At 47.2% G+C, this 13,415-nt stretch overlaps 1 long non-coding RNA gene across 1 annotated transcript; it reads left to right on the top strand.

Annotated features, from left to right (window-relative positions):
• Nucleotides 1–1,185: 1,185 nt before the first annotated feature.
• LOC138102841 (uncharacterized) lies at nt 1,186–11,969 on the top strand. The gene is made up of 3 exons (XR_011147581.1): nt 1,186–6,092; nt 9,155–9,275; nt 11,635–11,969. It is a non-coding gene; the product is annotated as an uncharacterized lncRNA (long non-coding RNA).
• The last annotated feature ends 1,446 nt before the right edge of the window (nt 11,970–13,415 follow it).

Raw genomic sequence — 13,415 nt, 5'->3', positions numbered from 1 at the left:
TTACCTCATGCTTGTCATGCTCCCCTGAATCTGGGAGAGCCTTATACACTGGGAAAGCTTGGATCTCCCCTTTAGGGGAAGCACTACCATCCTGAACTTCTGGCACCGCCTGTGGATGGAGTGTAACAGCTCCCCGGTTACCCCCAGAATCCTCAGATCTATATGGCATTCCAAGGATTTCTAATGACCTCCAGTCACCCTCCTCCAATGCTCGCATCTTAAGGGACTCTAAGAAGCGATTGTAATGCGTCGGACGCACTGTTACCGTGCAGTCCTGAAAGGTCCAGGGGCGAGACCGGCGCAGCCTTTTTCTTCGCCGCGCGGCTACAGCCGCCTGACGACCTGGGGCCAGCACCTCATCTGCCTCACTGCCTGACGAGGAATCATCAGGCAAAGGCAACTTTGGGGTGCTGGGAGTGAACAGAAATTTACGTGGAGGGGCACTTTGGCTAAGTTTGCTAGAGGCAGAACAGACAGGACAGACTGTAACTGGCTGCGCGGCAGTTTTTGCACCAGTTTCTATAGGGGAGGCCGTCTTGGCCAGCCCCGACCGAACTGGTACTGGAACCGCTGTCGCCGTCTCTGGGGCTACGGCTGCTCTCGGCACCGCCGCCTCTGGCACAGCAGCTGCGTTCGGCGCGGTCGCCGCTGCCGCTGCTGTTTCGCGCTCCCCAGCCGCGCCCGGCGCTGCCGCCGCTGGCCCGCTCTCGGGGGTCGCTCTGGGCGCTTCCCCCCCTGCCCGCTGCTCCGCATCCGCCGTCTCTGGCCGCGTCTCCGCAGCCGCTTCTGGGTTCGCCGCCGGCCGCGCCGTTTCTCGGCTCGGAGCCGCATCTCCCGCAGATGGCGGTGTTGCCCACCGACCACAAACACAAACCAACAGAGAGTCAGTTTATGCGGTGCTTTATTCAGGGCCCGGGGACCTGGGGACTAGTGTCCCAAATCAGGCTTCCCAAAGGCCTATCGTTTCACTCAGCTCTTTATACAGTTTCAAACATTGGCACACATACAAGATTTAATCTTCAAAGTAAAACATACATCACAAGGATTAACAATTGATAATCATACCCTACGCCATATCTCTCTATGGTTGTCTAGTCTTAGATAATGCTCAACGAGCTCCTACCACTGAAATCCCCCTTGCATGCAACATATATCAACCCAGAACAATTTACTTTTAGACAGGTTCACCGTGCCCAGCTAATTCACTAACGGGTTCACCATGCCCAGCTAATTCACTAACGGGTTCACCATGCCCAGCTAATTCACTATTCCTAACCTCCCCACCCAGTACATTCTATTCCTGTTTCCCCAGAGAACTATTTCTACACCTGAGGCCTTACAGCCTAGCAGAGCCTTAGCCTTACTACTTCTAAAATCCAATATCCTATCCTTTTTGTAACAAGTCCCCCCTTTTGAGCATCCTTCGAGCTTCTTCTGGGTTCGCAAGGATGCTCAATAATTCATGTCGCTGTTTCGCGATAAGCAGGAGGTGGAACGGCTGGTTCTGCCAGGACTTCTCTTCGCATTATCGCCTTCATTATTCGCCGAGTATGTTGACCTTCCTTGACAATCATTCCTAAAAGACACTTATATACTATTAAGGCAACTAAAATGATTATAACAATCATGATTCCATATTGTACAATTGAGGATATCCATCCGGACATCCGAATTCCCAGGGAGCTGAACAGTTCTCCAACCCAATTGTGTTCTGCCTCTTTCTGAATATCATTCACCTTTCCTTCAATCCGTTCTAATTGACTTATATCCTTTTCTACTTCTTGTGTAACATTCGGGATGTGAATGCAGCAATGGTCGTCTCTACCATGCAGATATCCACATACGCCATGCTCCTTCAACAATATCATATCTAGAGCCATCCGATTTTGAATTGTCATTCTAGACGTAGCTTGTAACTGCAGATTTAAGTCCTTGAATCCCTTCTTAGTCACAGCCGCTAACCTTTCTGTTTGTCCCAACAATTTGTACAACATTTCCCTGTTTCGATATGACGATATTTGTGCAAAGAGAGATTCTAATACCCACCCAAATTTAATTCCTGAAGAAGGTTCATGCCAATCTTCCCCTTCTTCTAACCCTATGTCCCCAATTTCCTGACTTATATCTCGCTTATGTCTTATTTGTATTTCTGAAGCCGTCAATTTTGTCGATTTCCAGAAAGGACAAAGAGTTGGAACTCCTAAAGTAATTTGTGTAGTTGGACCATCTACCGGCATATGAGTGGTCCAATGTCCATGACCCATTACCCAAACTAAATTTCCTGGAGCTCGGATTGATGTAGTTTTACAGTTTAACTCTCCTTCTGTATTTTTGTCTGTTATCGTGTGGTTATATCCCCTACATTCACAGCCAAATCTCAAAAGTACCTTTACCGGCAGTAGACTCACAGACTCACTTGGGCTGTCACAAGTGAAGACCTCAGTGCAATTCCAATCGGTCATCCTAGGTGCATCTTTCCTCCAACTATCCTGTTCTTGGTAGGTCTTTGAGTAAGTTTGATTTTTCCGTCCCTTCCAATGAATACACCATTGAACTGTTCCTATATAACTATAAGTTTCCAACAAACTAGGTCCCCAGATTGTCTGCCATTGTTCCATGGTAGTTGTGTTTGTAACATTCTGGCATGTTATTTCAAAATATTGTTCAGTTGCCGGGACTTCTCGTGTTTGCCTCTCATCGTATTCACACCATCCTACTCCCTGGAATCTTCCGATTCTGGTAAATACAGCATTCGGAAGCTTATAACAATCTGCTCGAGTCCTCGGGGTTTTCCTCCTTATCACATTTGTCCGATTAACCAATTTAGTTCGGCTCCTAATCTCCTGGGTACAACTTAAGGTAACTGTTCGATTAGATGCAGGCATGTCTGGAGCTGGTATAATTCCCCATGGTATAGGGTCTCCTGCCGCATGGGGCAAAGGCAGACATGCAGTGATTGCTGATACATTTTGTGTTTGCCCAAAATCCCTAATTAAACCCACAATCAGATTCTCTGGTTTGGTTTGGATTTCATCCTCTAGTACCTGCCGAGTCACCCTTGTTCTTTCAACATAAACACTAATCATCCCGGCTGCCCACCAATCATCTCGAGCAACCCAACACCAGTATTGTCCATTATCTTGCTGTTCTAGGACTTCTTTAATTACTAACACTATTTCTTGGGGTTTTCTTTTAATTTGATATTTCCCTTGAGCCACCAAGCTTTGTCCTCCAAACCACCATTCATACTCAGTGTAGCTTTCGGTTGGTATCCTACATCTTAAAACCAAATCCTGCCCTTCCTTTGCGTTATATATTTCCTGTTCAGGCTTGATTCCTCGCTCCTGTTGTAATACCACTTCTACCTTCCTAACCCCATAACCTCCACTATTACCACAAATGATAACACAAAGGTATTTACCCTCTGATCTACCAATCTCTGAGTTCGTTATATTCAACCATCCCCTGCTCTCATTTCCCAGCGTCCACCAACTTGTCCCTTGTACCTGTGGATTCCACATTTCCTGTGTCGTGTTCCATTTCCACCATTTCATTCTAATCTGTTTCTGACACCCTGTCTTAAACCTATGAGTACATTTTATTCTGAGGGGAGGTCCGTCCCACATATCTACTTTCCCATTTGGGAGATTCACCTGGACCTTATTTTCTGATTCTGTTTGGGAGATATTTAAAATGTCAAGATTTACGAATCCATAATCATAAGTCCCTTTTATCCAAACCACACAAGCGTATTTTCCTGTTCTGGCTTTTGTTATATTGGATATCTGCAGGGTAATCCTACCTTTTTGCTGCTTCTCATCCCAGACCGTTTCTACTCCTTTATCGGGAATTTGATCCTTGGTGATCCATTTCCATTGTGCCCTGACTCTGTCCCGTCCAGCTCCCTGATCATCGACAAACAAACATGTAAGATTTACATTTGAATTCTCCGGTACCCACACCCTTGATTCAGGTATTGTGATTTTAACAAAGGTTTCAACAATTATTATTTTACTCAAGAGTAACAACAACAGCATTAATTTTTGGCTTTGAACACCATTCTGGTGGGAGATAGGGGTTCCACCGACCATCGGGAGGGGACCTTTTTGACCCGTGTGTAATGGATCCAGCTGTTGATCCCGTCGACCTTGACGGCGGTGTAAGTTGTCATTATCACTTGATGGGGGCCGTCCCATGTTTCCTTCAGAGGTTCCACCGACCAGTTCTTCACGTAAACTTGATCTCCTGGGTGAATATCGTGAGCAGGAGTGTCCAGAGGTAACGGTCGATTCCACTCCAGCGTGGATCTCAGTGCTGCAAGGGTCTTATTTAAAGACAGAACATAATTTACAATCATCTGATCCCCAATTACATGTGGGTCCCCTTGATAGGTTACAGCATGATATGGTTTGCCGTACAAAATTTCATACGGACTTACCCCTATCCTTTCTCGTGGTTTAATCCTAATCCTCAGAAGGGCTAGAGGCAATGCTTGGGGCCACTGTATTTTAGCTTCTTGACAAATCTTTTTAATTTGATTTTTCAGAGTTTGATTCATTCGTTCCACCTGACCACTAGATTGAGGTCTCCAGGGGGTGTGTAAGTGCCACTGAATTCCCAGAATAGTAGAAACTTCCTGCACGATCCCTGCAGTAAAATGTGGTCCTCTATCTGATGATATTCCTAAAGGAACCCCAAACCTTGGAATAATTTCCTTGAGAAGGGTTTTCACTACCTCCTTGGCCTGATTCGTCCTGCAAGGGAAAGCTTCGGGCCATCCCGAAAAGGTGCACACATAAACTAGTAAGTACTTGTATGCCTGAGATTTTGGTAACTCGGAAAAATCTATTTGCCAATAATCCCCTGGTTGTGGCCCTACACGTATTTTCCCCATTTGGACCTGTCTTCTAACCAACGGGTTATTTTTAATGCAAATCGGGCAGGTGGCATTTATTCTTTTGGCCATTGTTATCATCGAATTAGAGAGTACTATTTTCTTTAGATATTCTACCAATGCTTCTGCACCACAGTGGAGTTTGTTATGTTCAGTTTCCATGACTACTTTCATCAATCCTACTGGCAGTATAACTTGTCCGACCGGTGTTACATACCATCCTACAACATTCCTTCTTGCTCCAGTGATTTGTGCCAACCGTTCATCCTCCGGAGAGTAGCACGGTTTCTCTTCTAAATAAGGTGCAGCGGGATTTTCTCTTGTCGGTATCAGAGCCATTTGAGTCCAGACCAATCTGGCTGCCCTTTTCGCAGCTTCATCTGCCATCCGATTCCCCTGAAATTCTTTCCCGGAGTCTGCTTGATGACCTCGGACATGCATGATCGCTACTGCTTTAGGTAAGTGTACAGCTTCCAGCAACTGAATTATTACTTCCTTATGTTTGATCTGTGAGCCTTGAGAGGTCAAAAGTCCTCTTTCTTTCCACAAAGCCCCATGGATGTGAACCACACCAAATGCATACTTTGAATCAGTCCAAATGTTTACTTTCCTGTCTCTACTAAGGACCAATGCCCTTACCAACGCCCATACTTCTGCTTTTTGCGCTGAAGTTTCTGGAGGCAGTGCTTTAGCTTCCACTATTTCTTGGAGTGTCACCACAGCATACCCTGCATACCTGGTTCCATGCTCCATAAAACTAGATCCGTCCGTGAACAGCTCCACATCGGGATCTGCCATCGGGACATCTTTCAGATCCTCACGGCTGGCATACACTTGTTCGATCACCTCCACGCAGTCATGCTCCAGTTCTCCTTCCTCTTGGGTGGACCTGAGGAATTCTGCTGGATTGAGATGGTTGGTTATTTTTAATTCAACATCATCTTGTTCCCGCAACTGAGCCTGGTACTGCATCATTCTGCTGGAGGAGAGCCAATGCCCCCCTTTTTGTTCCAAGACGGCTATGACCATGTGAGGTACATATACCGTGATGTGTTTTCCCAGCGTCAGTTTCCGTGCTTCCTGAATTAGGATTACCGTAGCAGCCACTGCTCGCAAGCACCCCGGCCACCCTCCGCTCACCATGTCCAGCTGTTTCGAGAAGTACCCCACGGGCCTCTTCCATGACCCCAATCGCTGTGTGAGTACTCCTAAAGCTAATCTCTGCCTTTCATGCACATACAATTGAAAGTCTTTTGTCAGGTCTGGCAGACCCAGGGCGGGGGCCTCTTTGAGTGCTTGCTTTAATTCCTGGAAAGCCTTGTGCTGTGTCTTACCCCACTTGAATTCGGGTTCCTTGATTGTTTCGTACAGTGGTTTGGCCATGAGTCCGAAATTCGGAATCCACAGGCGACACCAGCCGACCATCCCTAGGAAAGATCTTAATTCCTGATTATTTCGTGGTACAGGGATTGCACAGATGGCTTGTATGCGATTCACCCCTATTCTCCTGACTCCTTGTGATATTTCACATCCCAGATAAATTACCTTCTGTCGCACCAGCTGCGCTTTTTCCTTGGATACTCGGTATCCTGCCTGACCCAACATGTTTAGTAGTTCAATTGTTAACTTTAAGCACAGTCCCCGCTCCTCTGTTCCCAGGAGTATGTCATCCACATATTGTAAAACAACATAAGAAAAAGGAGACTCTTTTACCTTGGTAGTTTTCCATTCCTCTAACTCCTTTGCTAGCTGGTTTCCAAAAATGGTGGGTGAACACTTAAATCCTTGTGGCAACCTGGTCCATGTTAACTGTCGCTTGCGGCGAGTGTCTGGGCTTTCCCATTCAAAGGCAAAAATGTATTGACTCTCGGGGGCCAGTGGGATGCAGAAGAAGGCGTCTTTTAGATCAATCACTGTGAACCACTGAAAATTCTCAGAAATCGATGTTAACAATGTATATGGATTGGCCACCACCGGGTGTATATCTTTGGCAATTGCATTTACTGCTCTCAGGTCCTGCACCAACCTGTATTTCCCATTTGGTTTCCTTACCGGAAAGATTGGAGTATTAAATTCTGATTCGCATTCTTGTAAAATCCCTAATGCTATAAATTGTGTGATCATTGGGGCAATTCCTTTCCTGGCTTCCAAACTAATAGGGTACTGTCGAACTCTTACCGGGTGTGCCCCTTCCTTTAGTTCAATTTTTACAGGAACGGCTACCCTGGATCTGCCCGGGGTCCCTGTTTCCCATACCCACGGGACTACTGCCTGCTCTATTTCCTGGGGTATCTCCTCTGTCTTTGTCTCTTTAATCACAAAAAGTTTTGCCAGATTCCCCTCCGGGATTTCTAGTTTAGCACGCCCTTTCTCGAATATGATTTTTGCATCCAGTGCCGATAATAAATCTCGCCCCAACAAGCATTCTGGGCTGCTTGGCATATATAAAAACTGGTGATCCAATTCTTTGTTTCCAAATTTGATTTCCAGTGGCCGCAAGAATGACCTCTCCACCACCTCCCCCGACACCCCTACTACTTTCACAACTGAATCACTTAACGGTCCTATTTGTTCATTGATTGCAGAGAAAGTGGCTCCTGTATCTACCCTAAATTCCCTGGGCCCCCCGTCAACTTCCAGGACCACTTTTAGATCTTTATCTAGTCAGCTCTGATTTTGATAGTTCCCCATCATAAAGGCTTGAGCAACACCTTGTGGTCCTGGCGCGAAAGGGTTTAACCCATCATTCGCGTTCATTCCCTGATTTATGGGATTCCTTCCTGGAAAGTTACTCATCGGTGTCCCCATCCCCAAATTGAGGGGGCACTCATTCTTCCAATGACCTTCGGCGAAGCATCGGGCGCACTGATTGGGCCCCAATTTACCTCTACCCCTACCCATCATCTGATTCCCTACATTCTGATTCACAAAACCTCCGAAACCACCTCTTCCCATGCCCCCGTTTCCTCTGCCTCGTCCCCTCCCCCGGCCTCTCACATTCATCTGACTTGCCTGTTGTAACACTGCCAACATGCTTGCCTGTTGCTTCTTCACTGCCTCTTTCTCTCTATTATTATACACTTTCCACGCTACTTCAAGCATTTTCTCCAAGTCCCGAGTGTCATTCCCTTCTAGCTTTTGTAGCTTCCTCCTAATATCCTCCTGTGACTGTCCCATAAATATCAAGGCCATTTGTAGTTTTCCTGCCTCCGATTCCACGTCTAAGTCTGTATACCTCCGTGCTATTTCTTTCAGCCTCTCCAAGAACGCAGATGGTGACTCTGCCTTATCCTGTCTTACCGCATACAACTTAGACCAATTTAAGGTCTTTGGGATTCCCCTCTGAATTCCTTCCACCAACAGCTCCTGATAAACCTGCAACCTATGATACTCTTCTGCCAAATTAGGGTTCCATTCTGGATCTTCCCTTGGTACTATTTCATTCACATTCCCTATTCCTTGTAGTGCTGGTGCTTGCAACTGAATCATGTCCCTTGCCCGATTAGACATAGCTTTAAATACCATCTCCTTTTCCGTAGAATCCATTATCGAGTCTAGCAACACCTGTAGGTCATTCCAGTCCGGATTCTGTGTCTTTATTACCATTTTCACCACCCGAGCCACCTTTTCAGGATTTTCTCTATAAGCTCCAGCAGATTGCTTCCAAATTATTAAATCATTGGGGGAAAACGGAACTTTCACTCTGACCCGATCCCCTGTTGGTCCAACTGCTTCTCGCAATGGGGCCATTAGATGTGCTCGAGAAGCGCTTTTTCCCCTGTCCAGACGCCCTCTGCGAGTACGCTGGGAGAGTGGAGTTCGGGATTGTTCCCTCCCTCTCTCCCTGGGTTCGGGAGTTCGGGATCGTTCCCTCTCTCCTTCCTCGGAGTCAGATTCCTCTTCCGAAGAATCTGAGTCCGGGAGGGGGAGGTTGATTGGGTCGGATGGTGATACCAACAAAGACACATCCTCCTCAGGCTCAGAGAACCGTACCCTTCGCTCTTTACAACCCACGCATTCTTCTGGTTCCGTTTCTAACACCATCATTCCACATTTCCTCTGCCAATCCTTTTTTCCTATTAGCTGATAGAACAAATCCAAATAGGGTATCTCATCCCACTTCTCATTTTCCCGTAGGTACCGCATCATGGAGGTTATAATTTCAGAATTAATAGTGCCATTCCACGGCCACTGCATCCCCCCAGTTTCATATTCAGGCCATACCTTATTACAATAATCAATCAATTCCCTTTTCCGCAGCTCCCGTCCCAATTTACCCTCCTTCCAATGACTTAGCAAACACCCGAGGGGAGAATCCTCCGGAATATCCTTATCTGAACTTGACAAAGCCCGAAACACCCGCAACGGCATCATTCCAGAGGTATGCAACCACACAATAACACACACACACCTAGTAACACACAGACTAATACCAATACCAATTACCACAATATCCAATTCCCTCCTTGCTTATCTCGTCGCCGCGAGAAGCAAGGGCTGGCTCTGCAAAGCTTTCGCTCTGTCTGACGGCCAGCGCCTAGGCTTTATAATCCAAACCAATGCCCCAACCCTGCGAGTAGAGACTCGTCTTACCGGGCAGGCTACCACCACCGGTTTAAAAGGAATAAAGCACCTTATGGGCTTACCTCACAGTTGTCCGTCGGACGCGGGGTCGGGCACGGGCTGATGTCTCCCCAGAAATCACCTGGTGCCGGCACGGAGCAGATCACCCCGCGAACCGCCCCTACGACCCCCGGAGTCCTGCCGCGGTCGCCAGAAAACTGTTGCCCACCGACCACAAACACAAACCAACAGAGAGTCAGTTTATGCGGTGCTTTATTCAGGGCCCGGGGACCTGGGGACTAGTGTCCCAAATCAGGCTTCCCAAAGGCCTATCGTTTCACTCAGCTCTTTATACAGTTTCAAACATTGGCACACATACAAGATTTAATCTTCAAAGTAAAACATACATCACAAGGATTAACAATTGATAATCATACCCTACGCCATATCTCTCTATGGTTGTCTAGTCTTAGATAATGCTCAACGAGCTCCTACCACTGAAATCCCCCTTGCATGCAACATATATCAACCCAGAACAATTTACTTTTAGACAGGTTCACCGTGCCCAGCTAATTCACTAACGGGTTCACCATGCCCAGCTAATTCACTAACGGGTTCACCATGCCCAGCTAATTCACTATTCCTAACCTCCCCACCCAGTACATTCTATTCCTGTTTCCCCAGAGAACTATTTCTACACCTGAGGCCTTACAGCCTAGCAGAGCCTTAGCCTTACTACTTCTAAAATCCAATATCCTATCCTTTTTGTAACAGCGGGGGGGGCGCGGGCGGCGCGGGCGGCGCTGGTTCGGGCATTCGCCGATCTAGCAGGGTGAGGAGTTCCTCCATCCTTCGGGATAAGTTTGGCAGCTCCATCAGCAAAGGCAAATGCTGCACTAAGAGGTCGATGGCTCGGTTCTGCGACTGCGCAGAACAGTCCAGCGCCAGGGAGGGCAGCGGACCACACCCAGGGAGTCCCGGGGCATGCACGCCTGGCGCTACGCCGGCTAAGAAGTTAGATCCAGGTCCGTACGGAACCGAGCTAGGAGCCTCTCTGGGCATCCAAGTGGCTAAGCCGCTGATCTGAGGCACTGGATAAGCCGTGGCCGCTGCCCAGCCGAATGGCAAGGCAGGCTGTGCGCCCTCCTGCTGCCCTGACCCCCCCGCCTCTGGCGGCGCGGGGTTGCTGGAGGCTGTGGAGTCCTGCGATTGTGCAGGGTGAGCCGGCGCAAGCTCTGCCTGTGGAGCCGGGGGGGTTTTTCTGAATCCATTATCATTTTCCCCGGAAACCCAGTCAACGGGGCCCCCCTCGGACATTCCTCCGTCACTCATCACCGAGATAGGCGAGCCAGCCCTGCTATCACAGTCAAGGTCTGTCAGCAGGAAAAATAATGAACGCCAGGTTTTGTATAATTCTAACGCTGCTGAGTCCCCAGTCGGGAGCTCCTGTCGGACAGCGCATCCGAGTTCCTGCCATAAGGCAAAGTCCAGGGCACTATCTCTGTCCATGGAAATCCCTTTTAAAGTAGCCCAGTCTAATAATTCCCGAACTGAGTTTTCAGGAATGGAGGTGCGCAATATGCTAAACACACCTTTCCAGACCAGCATCGCAGCTTCGGTTTGTGAGCCGCTGTTTGCCATTTCTCAGTTCTGTCGGACCTCCCGGTCCCGGGGGCAAAGGGGAGCAGCGTACCTCTAGAGGAATTCGGCTTGGCTCGCAGCAGCAGGACACATCAGAGAGTGCAGATCACGTCGGGCAGCACCAAATATTACCGCAGGCCTGGTTCCTACGGTATAGCACCGTGTCCCGCAGCCATAGGGAGGAGGAGGAGGAGAAGATCCAGCAGGCAGGAGTTGTGCAGCAAGATTGATTTATTTAATTATTTTACAAACTCTTTTATAGACTTTTTTCTTCATAGCCTAATTGGACAAAGGGCCAGCCACCCCTTGGGGGTGATTGGCTAAAATCCTAAAACATCCATTGTCAAAATATTTTTCTACTATACCATAAACAAGACTTTTCAAGGTTGCAGGTGTCTGGGTTGTTTACATTCCCTGCTACCTCTTCTGTGAGAGAGAAAAATCTCTCACGGACTTAGAAAATAACAAGAAAATCCTCGCTAGCAGCATTTTTGTATCTACATAAATCTGTTGAAGTTGCCGCACTTTTTATACAGGATGGATGTGGTGAAATCCCCATTGAAGTTGAAAATGCTGTCAATCCAATTGTGTGGGCCAGTGATGTTCCAGGAAGATCCAAACTGGCAGAATCAGTGAGCATTGCACTCAAACCAGGAGCTACGCTGGTAAGGCAAAAACAATATCCTTTAAAATTAGAGTCGCAAAGGACTGGCACCTATAATTGAAAAATTCCTCCATCATGGGTTATTAGTGCAATGTGAGTCCAAGTATATAACGCCAATCCTTTCAGTGAAGAATGCTGATGGTAAAAGTTATCGATTAGTCCAAGATTTAAGAGCAATTAACAAAATTACAGAGGACATACACCCAGTGGTAGCCAATCCATACACACTTTTGACCACACTGACAGATGAATTAGGGTGGTTTACTGTTGTGGACCTGAAAGATGCCTTTTTCTGCATTCCTGTGCATAAAAACAGCCAGGAGCTCTTTGCTTTTGAGTGGGAAAATCCCAAAACAGGGAGGAAAAGTCAGCTTACTTGGACAGTCCTACCCCAAGGTTTCAAGAATAGCCTGACAATATTTGGAAACCAGCTAGCAAAGGAATTGGTAGATTGGAGGAGACAAGAGGCAGGAGGGGTTGTTCTTCAATATGTTAATGACATCTTGATTGCAGCTAAGACCAGAGATGACTGCATCCAATTCACCGTAAGCTTGTTAAACTTTTTGGGACAGAGTGCATACAGTTTCCAATGACAAAGCACAGATTGCCAAGGAAAGAGTAGTTGACTTGGGACTTGAGATCTTCCATGGACACTGACAGCTCAGCAAAGAATGAAATGAAGCCATCTTCTGGCTTCCAGAGCCCCACACCGTGAGAGAGATGCAAGCTTTCCTGGGAATGGTAGGTTGGTGTCGTTTGTGGATAGCAAATTATGGACTATTAGTAAAACCCCTGTATAGAGCAATAAAAGCAGCTGAAAATGGCATAATTTGGACTGAAAGCACAAGGGCTGCATTTAAACAGCTGAAACACTCTCTAATGTCAGCTCCAGCACTGGGTTTACCAGACTTGACTAAGCCTTTTAAACTTTTTACACATGAAAGACTTAATGTGGCATTGGGCATATTAGCACAACTCTTCGGAAACCAACGGAGGGCTGTGGCCTACTTTTCCAAACAGCTAGACAATGTTAGCCAAGGGTGGCCTGGGTGTTTGAAGGCCATGGCGGCTACTGTCATCCTGATTCAAGAGGCCCGGAAACTCACCCTTGGACAACACATTGTAGTGTATGTGCCACATGCAGTAGCAGCAGTACTGGAACAGAAAGGAGGACATTGGCTATCTGGCATTCGAATGCTTAGATATCACTCACTGCTGTTAGAACAGGATGATGTTACCCTGAAAACAACTTCTGTTGTTAACCCTGCCATGTTTCTGTCCTCTACCTTAATTGACGATGTGCCTGAGCATGACTGCAGACAATCAACGAGGTCTATTCCAGCAGACCAGACCTGAAGGATGTTCCCCTAGAAAATCCAGAGTGGGAGCTGTTTACAGACAGGAGAGGTTCATGAAAAATGGTAAACGGATGACAGGTTATGCAGTAACAACCCAGGACAAGGTGATCGAGGTGAAGGCCCTGCCAGCAGATGTGTCATTGCAGAAAGCTGAACTGATTGCACTGACAAGGGCCCTGGACCTGAGTGAAGGAAAGAAGGTAAATATATGGACTGACTCTAAATATGCATTTAGTGTTGTCCACGCCCATGGAGCCATCTGGAAGGACAGAGGATTGTTGAATGTTCAAGGTAA

This window comes from Aphelocoma coerulescens (genome assembly GCF_041296385.1).
Source record: "Aphelocoma coerulescens isolate FSJ_1873_10779 chromosome W unlocalized genomic scaffold, UR_Acoe_1.0 ChrW_unloc_scaf_2, whole genome shotgun sequence".
NCBI classification, from domain to species: domain Eukaryota; kingdom Metazoa; phylum Chordata; class Aves; order Passeriformes; family Corvidae; genus Aphelocoma; species Aphelocoma coerulescens.
The sequence above is the reverse complement of the archived record's forward strand: the minus strand, read 5'-3'. Positions and strand labels throughout refer to the sequence as shown.